Source organism: Artemia sp. Qi Xiang Cuo, chromosome 3, assembly GCF_049724085.1.
Source record: "Artemia sp. Qi Xiang Cuo chromosome 3, ASM4972408v1, whole genome shotgun sequence".
In the NCBI taxonomy this organism is placed as follows: Eukaryota; Metazoa; Arthropoda; class Branchiopoda; order Anostraca; family Artemiidae; genus Artemia; species Artemia sp. Qi Xiang Cuo.
In genome coordinates, this window is record NC_142796.1 from 68,514,476 (window position 1) to 68,527,057 (window position 12,582).

The 12,582-nt window shown below is 34.0% G+C and overlaps 1 pseudogene; it reads left to right on the forward strand.

Annotated features, from left to right (window-relative positions):
* The first annotated feature begins 8,372 nt into the window (after positions 1–8,372).
* Positions 8,373–11,576, forward strand: LOC148954461 (1-phosphatidylinositol 4,5-bisphosphate phosphodiesterase classes I and II pseudogene; annotated as a pseudogene).
* Positions 11,577–12,582: the final 1,006 nt, after the last annotated feature.

The following is a 12,582-nucleotide window of genomic DNA, read 5'->3' on the forward strand; positions in this document are numbered from 1 at the left end:
GTTGCAGCGGTAGCTAGCAACCTAGTAAGAGACGATCACGTCCAATGTTAAGATCCGGGTTGCAGCGGTAGCTAGCAATCCGGGTTGCAGCGGTAGCTAGCAACCTAGTAAGAGACGATCACCTCCAATGATAAGAAATATAAAACCCCCCAACTCCTAAAAAAAGAGTCATATCAAAACAAAAAGTACACCATTAGAACCGCCTTGTCCGAATCCTCTATAAAGGAAACTTACCGCCCTTTGGCTTGAATAACAAAGAAAATATATTGGCTTGAAAATCAAGAAAATTGACTTTTACCACGTTATTCTCCACAAACGGGATATTTTTTTCTTTCCGCTTTTTCTTTCTGCTCAGCTAGCTGGGCACTGGAAAATCATAGAGAGCTGTATAATAGCTCATTTTAAAGGAAATTGCAACATCTAGTCACTTTTGTATTTAAAAATAAAATACTTTTTAAAGTAGAATCAATTTTGTCAAAAAAATTGCATTTTTGATGTATTTTCATACTGCAGTCTTTTCAAAGATATTTGAATTTTGAATCAATAAAACAGTCAATGTAATTATATATATAGTAATAATATATAATTGTATAAATATAAACCTAAAATACTGTAAAAAAAATTTTATTTTTTGTCTTAATCGCTAAAATTATTATTTAAAATTCAAAAATATTTATGATGCCTAATCAGTAATAGCAATTTTTTAATTTAAACAACAAAAATACATGAAAATTCTAAAATTAGTTTTGCTTTTTGTCTCCTGGAAGAAATTTTTTTTCATCTCAGTTCAAATTTATTATTGTATCCTGTAACCCGTAAAGTACATATCTCCATATTATTGTCTCATAATTGCAATTATTTTAGTTTTCAGTCCAGAATCACTAAACTTATTATTTAAACTGCAAAAATATTTATGGTGTCTAACCAATAATACTAATTTTGTAATTCAAACAAGATAAATACCTGAAAATTTTAAAATTAGTTTTGTTTTATGCTAGGTTTTAGATACTCGACACGGGATTTTGTGTGCTTAATAATTTTAAATCTTGAAAAAATATGGTCTCACGCGAGTGGAAAAAAAGAAAGAATAACCAAATTATAATAAAAGACGATCATTGGAATATCAAACAATTGCATACATTGGAATTAGCTAGTTACTTGATTGCTTGAGACTTGTCTCTTACTATTTTTATAATAAAGATCGAACTCTTCCCTATACTAACTTGCATAGGCAACTTCACTATAGTGAAGATTACAGTATTTATATTATACATCATTATAAATTATAAAAGGTTCGATTGTTCGAAGATTATAGAGTTAAAAATTTTCCCACACCGGGAATCGAACCCGGTCCTCCTAAGTGAAAGTTAACTATCCTAGCCACTAGACCAAATGGGACCATAAAGAAGTATGATTTAAGAACCATATGCATATTATTATTTCACCATATCAATTATAATAAGGCCAAAACAAAATCGTCGAATTGCAACCTTACTTTTGACACATCAGTTAAATCTTCATCAGACTTAAAAACTGTTTTGCTAGTTTTGCAGTAAAGAACGAACCTTAGCCCATAGTAGCAGAAATAAGAATATCGAGGTTTCAGCGGTAGCTAGCAACCTATTAAATACGTAATCCGGGTGGCAGTGGTAGTTAGCAACCTAGTAAGAAACGCACAATTAAAAGATGATCATTAGAAGAACAAACCATTGCTTATATTGGACTTAGTTAGCTGCCTGATTCTTTGAGGTTGGTCTCTTACTATTCCAATGAAGAAAAAGCCGCAGGCTTTTTCCTGTTTGTAATAATACATTAAAAGATTACAATAATGATGAATTGAATCGATCCTTTATGTGTTGTTCAATTACTACAGGTTATAGTTCATTCTTTACTATAAATCTATTTATCCGTATATACACAGTTTTGTGGAAAAATCAATTCAATGGATACCTTACTACAGTATAATGGATGAAACTGTGGCTCATGATTAGAGGTTTGTTTCGGGTTGCAGCGGTAGCTAGTAACCTAGTAAGAGACGTCACGTCCAATGTTAAGAAATGTTTCCGGGTTGCAGCGGTAGCTAGCAACCTAGTAAGAGACAATCAGGTTCAATGTTACGAAATATAAAAACCCCTAACTCCTAAAAAAGAGTCAGATCAAGAATCAAAAGAGTCAAAAAACTACACCATTAGAACCGCCTTGTCCGAAACCCCTATAAATAAAACTTACCGCCCTTTGGCTTGAATAACAAAGAAAATATATTGGTTTGAAAATCAAGAAAATTGGTTATCCGGGTTGCAGCGGTAGCTAGCAACCTAGTAAGAGACGATCACGTCCAATGTTAAGAAATATAAAAACCGATAGTTCTTAAAAAAAGAGTCAGATCAAAACAAAAAGTACACCATTAGAACCGCCTTGTCCGAAACCCCTGCATAGTAAAATTTCTGTCCCTTGGCTTGAACAGCAAGGGAAATATATTGGCTTGAAAATCAAGAAAAGTGGCAGCTACTACAACATTCTGCCTAAAGGGGATATTTTTTTCTTTTTTTTTCTTTTGTATTCAGAGATAGCTTGGCACTGGAACATCGTAGAGGGTTGTTCAATAGCTCATTTTAAAGGAAATTAATTGGGTTAAAAATCTATAGTAACTAAAATAAATTATTTCTAAAAGAGAATAAATTTTTCCACCAAAAACTGCATTTTGATGTCTTTTCACACTGCAGTCTTTCAAACATAATCGTATACCAGCGGTAAGAATTGAACCCACGCCTCTGAAGAGACTGGTGGCTAACACCAGTGCCTTGGACCACTCGGCCAGGCTGCCTCTCATAAATAAATATATATGTGAATTTGGGTTGCAGCAGTAGCTAGCAACCTAGTAAGAGACGATCAGTCCAATGCTAAGAAATATAAAAACCCAAAACTCCTAAAAATAGAGTCAGATCAAAACAAAAGTACATCATTAGAAATACCTTGTCTGAAACCCTACTAGATAAATAATGAACGTCATCATAGTTTTATATTAGAGTTATGACGTGAATAGAGTGACGTCATAATTAGTATATAAGGAAAGTCAAAACTGAAAATTCTCTCATTCTTGATTAGAATAATGGTTAGATCAAAGCATTATAATAAAGATCGAACTCTTCCCTATACTAACTTGCATACGCAACTTCACTATAGTTAAGATTACAGTATTTATATTATGCATCATTATAAATTATAAAAGGTTCAAATGTTCGAAGATTTTACAATAAAGAACGAGCTCAAGCCTATACTAACTGAAAATTTTTAATATAATCCGGGTTGCATATACATTAAAAGACGATCATTGGAATAAAAAAATTATTGCACACATTGGACTTAGTTAGCTACTTGATCGTTTTAGGTTCGTCTCTTACTATTTCAAAGAAGAAAAAGCCGTAGGCTTTTTCCTGTTTGTATAGTAAAGAACGAACTCTAGCCAATAATAAATTTGTGAACGAACTCTAAATAAGCATGCGCACGATGATGCAACACACTTATATATTGATCTGATATCACATGCATGTGCAATAAAGCTAACAGGTATAACTCAGCCAACAGCTACAGGAAGAATTAAGCAAACACCTGCAGATACAAATAAGCCAACAGCTATAGATAAGGCTAAGCCAGCAGCTGCAGGTACAACTAAGCCAACAGCTGAAGTTGTGCTTTTTCTGCATTATAACTTGCCCCATATGGACTGGATTTACTAAGCACTTGAGTGCACTTACTAAGAAACATGTGAGAATGATAATGGGCAGAGAATACAGGGTTTAAACGTTAGGTAAGGTTTTCATCTGGAGGGGATTACAATAAAGAACGAGCTCAAGCCTATACTAACTGAAAATTTTTAATATAATCCGGGTTGCATATACATTAAAAGACGATCATTGGAATAAAAAAATTATTGCACACATTGGACTTAGTTAGCTACTTGATCGTTTTAGGTTCGTCTCTTACTATTTCAAAGAAGAAAAAGCCGTAGGCTTTTTCCTGTTTGTATAGTAAAGAACGAACTCTAGCCAATAATAAATTTGTGAACGAACTCTAAATAAGCATGCGCAAGATGATGCAACACACTTATATATTGATCTGATATCACATGCATGTGCAATAAAGCTAACAGGTATAACTCAGCCAACAGCTACAGGAAGAATTAAGCGATCACCTGCAGATACAAATAAGCCAACAGCTATAGATAAGGCTAAGCCAGCAGCTGCAGGTACAACTAAGCCAACAGCTGAAGTTGTGCTTTTTCTGCATTATAACTTGCCCCATATGGACTGGATTTACTAAGCACTTGAGTGCACTTACTAAGAAACATGTGAGAATGATTATGGGCAGAGAATACAGGGTTTAAACGTTAGGTAAGGTTTACATTAAAGAACGAACTTTAGTCCATAGTAACTGAAGTTATATTAAAAAACGATCATTAGGAGATCATACATAAGGGATCGATACTGTAAATTGGAATTTTGTAAGTATCGGCGGTATCATGTTTTTATTTATAGCGGAATTACAAACTAAAAGAAATCGACCCCGGATGGCATTGAACCACCAATTACATTAAAAGACGATCACTGAAATAGCAAACCATTCCATACATTGGACTTAGCTACTTGATTGTTTGAGTTTCGTCTCTTAATCTTTAAAGGAAGAAAAAGCCGTATGCTTTTTCCTGTTTGTATTTACAGTTAAAAAATGAACTCAAGACCAAAGAAACTGAACCCTGCTGTTCAATAATATTATCTTAATTATTTTAGCTAGAAAGTAAATAAACAAATTTCTTTTTTATTACAATAAAAAACGATCATTGGAATAGCAAAAAATTGCATACCTTTGGAATTAGCTAGCTACTTGATTATTTGAGACTCGTCTCTTATATAATTAACATTGGACGTGATCGTCTCTTACTAGGTTTGCTAGTTATAATAAAGAACGAATATTTTACCGATTATCTACTAATAACCATATATGACGTAATAAGTGACATAACGTAATATCTAAAACCTATTGTGTACTATTAACCATATATGACGTTGTGAGTGAAGTGACGTAAAAATTGAAAAAATTAATTTTTATTTTATTTTTGTTTTTAGTTCAGAATCGCTAAAGTTATAAACTGCAAAAATATTTATGGCGTCTGAACAATATTACATCCAAAGACGATCATTAGAATAATCAAACCATTGCACACATTGGAATTAAGTAGCTATTTGATTGTTTGAGTTTCGTCTCTCACTATTTCAAAGAAGAAAAAGCCATAGGCTTTTTCCTGTTTTTACATATCCGGGTTGCAGCGGTAGCTAGCAACCTAGTAAGAGACGATCACGTCCAATGTTAAGAAATATAAAAACCCATAGTTCCTAAAAAAGGAGTCAGATCAAAACAAAAAGTAAACCATTAGAACCACCTTGTCCGAAAGCCCTGTATAGTAAACTTTCTGTCCCTTGGCTTTAACAGCAAGGGAAATATATTGGCTTGAAAATCAAGAAAAGTGGCAGGTACTACAACATTCTGCCTAAACGGGATATTTTTTTCTTTTTTCTTGTTTCTTCTTTTCCAGAGATAGCTTGGCACTGGAACATCGTAGAGAGTTGTTCAATGGCTCATTTTAAAGGAAATTAATTGGGTTAAAAATCTATAGTTCCTAAAATAATCTGTTGCAGCGGTAGCTAGCAACCTAGTAAGAGACGATCACGTCCAATGTTAAGAAATATAAAAACCCATAGTTCCTAACAAAGGAGTCAGATCAAAACAAAAAGTACACCATTAGAACCGCCTTTTAGTTTTTACTATCTTTGTTATTAAAGCCAAAGGACGGTAAGTTTGCTGCATAGAAGTTTTGGACATGGCGGTTCTAATAGTGTACCTTTTGTTTTCATCTTAATTTTTTTTCAGGAGTTATGGGTTAATTTAGTTTTTACTATGGGGCGTGAACGTCTTTTAATAGGTTGCTAGCTACTGCTGCAACCCGGATTACTATTGAGGCGAGTCACTCTTACTATACGACATACAGTTCGTTATCACAAACTGTTTGCTTTGATGTATCTATTGATATAAAAATTTCGTTCTTTAGAGTTTTGGTTACGATTGAGACTAATAACTATTATTACTATAGAGCTCATTACCATGAACTGTTTAATTGCTTCAAAATTCAAATATCTTTGAAAAGACGGCAGTATGAAAATACATGATAATGCAATTTTTTGGACAAAATTGATTCTACTAAAAAACCATTTTATTTTTAATTACAAAAGTCACTAGATGTAGCAATTTCCTTTAAAATGATCTATTATACAGGTCCCTATGATTTTCCAGGGCCTAGCTAGCTATGAAGAAAAAAAGCGAGAAGAATAAAAGATGCTGGTTGTGGAGAATATTGTGGTTAAAGTCGATTTTCTTGATATTCAAGCCAATATATTTTCTTTGTTATTCAAGCCAAAGGATGGTAAGTTTGCTATATAGACGTTTTGGACAAGGCGGTTCTAATAGTGTACTTTTTGTTTTGATCTGAATCTTTTTTCATGAGTTATGGGTTACATTAGTTTTTACTATAGAGCGTGATTGAAATATAGCATGAAAAGAAATATAGCAAAACAAGAAAGAGAGCAGGTCCGAGGCCAGTAGAATTAAAACCAGTCTAAGGCCAGGTCTAAAGCTAGCAGAAGAAAGAAAACAGGTCTAAGGCCAGTGGAATTCAGAGACGGACACCCGTGGCTCTTTCAATTGTGTTTGCAGAATACTAAAAAGAGTAAAAAATAAACAATTAAAAAAAACGCCAACCTGTAAGTAAATTAAAAAGTAAAAATTGCTCCTTCGCTTAAAAATTGAAATTTTCAAGACTCAAATGAAAATGTCTTGCAGACTTGCAGTACAGCTGATGTCCTAACTGCCAAAGGACTACTTCCTATGAGGAGCGTAGCTCCAGCATTTTTTTTTGGGGGGGGGGAGGGGAGGGGCAAGAGGGATCCATATCCGGAGAATCAAAGGACATGGGCTATATAGCAATTTTTCTCCAAATTACTGAGGAGAGAGAGGAAAACAACGATTTCTACTAAGCTTCAAACTTTTGGTTTTCTTTTTTAAGGTTTTCGAATTGTTGTAATTCCTTATCAAAATATATACAAATATTTGTGCAATAACAAGTTTTTTGCTCTTTACGCAATTTATTATAATAAAGAACGAATATAAAGTTATTGTAATCATACTGAAAATTTTACCGTTCACAATATTTAAGAATTAAACAAAGAGGTTGATTTGTCTCGTATAACCATATATGACCTTATAGGTGAGTGCAATACTTATAAACGTTTATCTTTCGACAAGAAACTTTCATTTTATTTTTTTCTCAGTTCCGGATCTCTAAAGTTAGTATGTAAATTGCAAAAATATTTATAGTATCTGAGCAAAGATTTGAATATTTTAATTCAAACTAGAAAAATACCTTAAAATTTATAAATTAGTTAAAATTTTTGTTAGGTTCTAACGTACCTGACTCGAGATTAAATTTGTATTTCCATTTAAAAAGATGAATTTTCTTACATTTTCATCTATTATAGGCAACAGTTCGTTCTGTAATATAACCCTAATTTCCCAAAAAAAATTACAAACAGGAAAAACAAAAGGCTTTTTCTTATTTTGAATACTAAGAGACAAAACTCAGAGAATCAGGCAGCTAACTAGGTCAAATATTTCCCATGCTGTCCTTTACTAAGTTTCAGCTGTATCTACAGCGTGCCGAGTGCACTCAGGTATCAAATATCTTTGAATAGATTGCAGTATGAAAAGAAATTTTATTGCGTAAAGAGAAAAAAAACTGGTAATTACATAAATATTTGTATATACTTTAACAAGGGATTACAAAAATTAAAAAACCTTAAAAAATTAAATCATAGTAAAGAACGATCTCTAGCCCATAGTGACCGAAATGCTAAATTAAAAAACTTAATTTTTGACACTTATAATCAGAAGAAACTCTATCTCTTAGTAGCATAAACCTTAAAAATAATCAGTGTTGCAGCCTGAGCTGTAACGAAGTAAATCTGCGTTGCTACTGTAGCTGCTAATTAAGAGAATTAACATGCATGAAATTAACAGAATTAAAAATTTTACAGAAAAAAGGCATCACAGGACAAGATTTAAAAAAAAATTAAAATTGTAGAATTTAATGGCAATTATTGATTTAACAGCAATTGCAAAATTATTCTGTCTGTAAAAATCGAGCAGAGTCACCATCTAAGAGAAATTACCTCCGCTGAATTTTTTTTTTAAGAATTTTAAAATGTTAGCAGCTAGAAAGAACTTGGGTCATTCAAGTATCTTCGTTTATAGTAAAGTTTGGTAAAATGGTTAAGGCTAACCAAGGAATTCATATAGTCAAGCTAAAGCCTATACTTTTGGATGTTTCTCTTATAGAAGGTGAAAAATTTGTCAAATGGGATGAAAATTCGCCTCATCTAACGCATTTTACGTTGAAAGTTGATGAGAAGGGTTTTTACCTGTTCTGGACTGGGAAGGACGGCAAAACTGATTTTTTGGATATAAGTTGTGTCCGGGATACAAGGACAGGAAGATACGCAAAAACTCCCAAACATAAGTATGTTCGGGACAGTGCAAATTTCGGAGACCCTGATGGTCTTGAAGATAAAACTGTGACAATTTGTTATGGCAATGATTTTGTAAATGTCCGATTCATAAATTTTAGTTGTGGCAGTAAAAAGGTTGCTAATAAATGGTGTGATGAAATTCTAAAAGCTGCGTATAATCTGCTTGCCCTCAATGGGTCGGTAGAAATGTTCCTTAAAAAAGCATATAAAAAATTATTTTTTAGCGTTAATACATCTGGCTATTTACCAGTCAGCGCTGTGCTAAGAGAATTTGCGTCAGACAAAGAAGGTAGGAATCAGGTCAAAAGGGCGCTAAAATTTACTGGTGTTTTGAAATTTATTGGGAATAAGGTGAAACCCATTAATCCAAAAGACTTTACTTATGAACTTTTTTATCAGTTCTACTGTAACTTGACGTTCCGTTTTCAACTGGAAAAGATATTTGCCCAGATATGTAAGGACAAGAAAAATCACTTAGGGCCTGATGAGTTGGTAAACTTTTTAAACAACGTGCAGAGAGATTGTCGACTTAATGACATGCTTTACCCTCGCGCAAACAAACAAAAAGCCCTAGAAACAATCACTCAGTTTGAACCATCTACTGTATATGAGTCCCGTGGTCTGTTGTCATACGAAGGTTTTTTGCGTTACCTTACCAGTGATGAATGTTTACCGGTGAGACTCGATAAATTTGATCTTTGTAACGATATGACTGAGCCCTTGTCTCACTATTTCATTAATTCTTCACACAATACGTATTTGAAAGGCCATCAGTTAAACGGCCAGTCTTCACCAGAAATGTATAGGCAAGCTTTACTGTCGGGTTGTCGATGTGTTGAACTCGATTTTTGGAACAAAAAGTTTGCAAAGAGTCCTATTGTAGTGCATGGTTACACTCTGGTTAAAGAAATCTCGGCAAAGGAGGTTATTGATGCTATTGCTGAATATGCCTTTAAAACATCTGAATATCCAGTTATTTTATCTTTTGAAAATCATTGCAGCAAAAGAAATCAAGCTAAAATCGCCAAATATTGTCGAGAAGCATTTGGGGATCTACTACTCGAAGGACCAATTGAGGGCTATCCACTCAAAGCTGGGTTTCCTTTGCCCTCACCTTTTCTGCTGAAACGTAAAATAATAATCAAAAATAAGAAAAGACTGGATAGTGCAGAGCCTGACATCCTAGATGATAATGAGGATTATAATGATGACGATGATCTAATCGAAGAAGAAGTTTCAAGTAATTTAGATGCAGAGGAGTTTGTACGCAAAATGGGTGAGGAAGGCACTTCTTGTAAAGAGACTGAAGCCGGTGCTGAAATTTCTGCCCTAGTAAATTACATACAGCCTATTCGTTTTCGTTCTTTTGAGGAGTCTGAAGAACGTAATAACAGTTTTGAAATGTCCTCTTTTGTAGAAACGAAAGCTCTGACCCTTTCCAAACATCAGCGGGTTGAGTTTGTGGACTATAACAAACGGCAAATGAGCCGGGTTTACCCAAGTGCAGCGCGAATCGATTCTTCAAATTTTATGCCTCACGACTTTTGGAATTGTGGTGTTCAAATGGTGGCACTGAATTTCCAGACTGCAGATGTTCCTTTGCAGCTAAACTCAGCTATTTTTGAATTTAATAATCAATGTGGATACCTAATAAAACCAGATTTAATGCGACGGCAAGACAAAATGTTTGATCCCTTATCTCACTCACCCATTGATGGGGTAGTCGCTGAATCAATTTCTCTCCAAGTAATATCCGGACAACTTCTTTCTAAAGGAAGAGTTGGAACATATGTTGAAGTGGAAATGTATGGCATTCGAGCTGATACGCATTTACAAAAATTTCGTACAAAAACTACACCTTCAAATGGAATTAATCCACTATATGACGAAGAACCTTTCGTATTTCCCAGAATTATATTCCCAGATCTCGCATGTGTACGATTGGCTGTTTACGAAGAGACGGGAGGCTTTATCGGCCATCGAATTTTACCTATCAATACTATTTCACCTGGTTATAAATTTATCTGTCTCCGTAATGAGCTGGGTCAGCCAATTTGTTTTTCTAGTGTTTTTGTGCATATCATTGTGAAAAATTATATCCCTGATACTTTCCGTCAAGAGATACTGGCATTATCGAATCCAATCAGGTATCAAAATCAGTTAAACATGATAACACCAGAACAAGGAGTTTCTGCTTCAATTCCTAGAGAAACAATGCTAGCACAGCCTATGAGTTTCGGCAATGCTCCTGTACTATCCGCAAGCTCAAATACAATGCAACAGACAGCTACCGAAGAAACCTTGTTTATTCCTCCTGAACTGTTTTATTTGTCACTGACAGACGTTCTGGAGGCTAAATCCACACGTAAAAAAAGAGATCAGTACAAAAAAGAGATGAAACAAATTTGTAACAAGCTAGAAAGAAAATTAAGAAGCTCTCTCGTGGAATTACAAGACAGAGATAAAGAAACAGATACCTTACAAATAGACTTTAAGAATAAAGGGAAAGCTCTGGCCCTTAAAAGCTTTAAATCCTTCTGGAAAAGTGTTTTTAAAGAAATACAAAAATCTTATAATGAAAACCTCCATATTTTAACAAACTGGAAGGAAAAAATGGAGAAAGTTATGAGTGAAAACATGAGAGCCAAAAATAAAGATAATATGAGAATTCTCAAAGTACTGACTGAAAGACGTGATGACAAGAAGAAGCTAAAATATGAAGTTTCTGAGGGACTTATTAGAGAAGGTGTTAAGGATAAGAAAAGGTTAGATGAGAGCTATCAGCTTGCCAAAGATGGATTAGAAGCAAAGTACAATGACATCAAAGCCATGGTAGAGAGGTGCAAAGAAAAGTGTCAAAGGGACCTAGATTGCTTTAACAACGATGACAGTCACTGTAAACTAAATGATATATTTAATTCTGAACGATACTATGAAATATGACTCATTGCTATAGAGTGCTTTGAACTTGAATCCTTCAGCATCGAAGGAGAGTCCTTTCTCATCCGTGCTGCAGCCACTTCGGATGTAAATATACCATTCAGTTTATGGTGTCTAAAACGTCTTAATCATGTGTGAAGCTTTATACTTATAGAGAAGAAACTGATTTAGGAATGGTAAATATTTTTGTCGTTAACCTTAAAAATAATCTAGGCTGCAGTGGTAGTTGAACAAATGAGATTTTTATCTTCTTTTGAACAATCAAACCCCGTTCTCCCACATGACAAGTCGGTGTAATTACCATTGTGCCATCGGAGACTCATGATATATGTGTTACATACAATATATGACAATAATTTCATTAACAAACTAAAAAGTTTACATAAGCAATCGGTGTGGTTAATTATTAGGTTTCAATTATGTAGGTTTCATCGGTGCCATAACTGTAGAGACGGTTGAAACCTAGTAAAGTCCAAACTATGGCACATATTGGCCTAGTTAGTGCCTCATTTTCTGAAGATCGTCTCTTACTATTCCAAATGAGAAAAATCCCTAGGCTTTTCCTGTTTGTAATCTGGGTCGCAGTGGCAGTACATAATAAAGAACGAACTCTAGACCACAGTAAAATTAGCTATCCGTAGATGTAACCTAGGAAAATTACATTAAAGAACGAACTTTATTCCATAGTAACTGAAGTACTGTAAGGAATTATTATATAGATGATGTATTTTCAATAATCATCATAATAGAGAGCTTTGAAATGGCTCATTTTAAAGGAAATTGCTGTATATAGAAACCTTTTGTAATTAACAAAAATATTTTTTTTATGTATAACAGCGTTAGCTAGAAACCTAGTAAGATACAATCATGTCCAATACTAAAAAATGTAAAAACCCATTCGGGTTGCAGCGGTATCTAGCAACCTAGTAAGAGAACCGGGTTGCAGCGGTAGCTAGCAACTTAGTAAGAGACGATCACGTCCAATGTTAAGAAATGTTTTACATTAAAA